Raw genomic sequence first — 1,090 nt, forward strand, 5'->3', positions numbered from 1 at the left:
AAAGATCCAGGTGGTGAGGAGTTCAGATAGATTATAGAATAAAACAGAGAGTTTTAAAATGAGGAAGAAATTAATAAAGTATAAGATAACTATAAAGAAACTTAATATAACTCCACATCAAAACAAGACAATAAAAATCAAAGATTTTGGAAACATAAAAACTCTGAAGAAATTGACAAGAAAAAGCACAGGAAAGCATGCAAAACAAAGAAACCAGCAGCAGCATCAAAAACAAACAGCATGGACTTCCTGTGGGGTGGAGGCTTAGCCATCTGACTTCTACAGCAGCTGCCGGATAACCATGCTCAGAACCTTCACCAGTGATGACCTGTTCTGCTTCAACAACATTAACTTGGATCCACTTACAGAAACTTATGGGATTCCTTTGTACTTGCAGTACATTGCCCACTGGCCAGAGTTATTTCATCGTTGCAGAAGCACCTGGTGGAGAACTAATGGGTTATGTCATGGGGAAAGCAGAAGGCTCAGTGGCAAGGGAAGAATGGCACAGACACGTCACAGCTCTGTCTGTTGCCCCAGAGTTCCGACGCCTTGATTTGGCTGCTAAACTTATGGAGTTGTTAGAAGAGATTTCAGAAAGAAAGGGTGGCTTTTTTGTTGATCTCTTTGTAAGAGTATCTACCCAAGTTGCAATCAACATGTACAAGCAGTTGGGCTATAGCATTTACAGGACGGTCATATTCAGCCAGCAACAAGGAGCATGATGAAGATGCTTATGATATGAGGAAAGCACTTTCCAGAGACACAGAGAAGAAATCTATCATACCATTACCTCATCCTATGAGGCCTGAAGACATTGAATAACCATGGGCTATGGTTCTTAGGCAGATGCTCCAGAGAGTTTATGGACAATATTATTTTCGTTGGATGATCTTGGAACTGTATTAGGAGAATAATAATCATTTAACTCTCACAGGCATTAAGAAAATTCAGGTTATAAACTTATTCTAAACCTCATTGTTTCCATTTAGCAATATCGTACTTATTACAAAAGCTGTTAAAAGGTATACTGGTGATATAATGGTTAAGCACTGGACTGGTCAATGGATCAAACCCACCAGCAGCTACC

At 39.5% G+C, this 1,090-nt stretch overlaps 1 pseudogene; it reads left to right on the top strand.

The window, feature by feature from the left end:
• The first annotated feature begins 268 nt into the window (after positions 1-268).
• LOC102824218 lies at positions 269-825 on the top strand (annotated as a pseudogene).
• Positions 826-1,090: the final 265 nt, after the last annotated feature.

This window comes from Chrysochloris asiatica, unplaced genomic scaffold (assembly GCF_000296735.1).
Source record: "Chrysochloris asiatica unplaced genomic scaffold, ChrAsi1.0 scaffold08612, whole genome shotgun sequence".
Lineage (NCBI taxonomy): Eukaryota > Metazoa > Chordata > Mammalia > Afrosoricida > Chrysochloridae > Chrysochloris > Chrysochloris asiatica.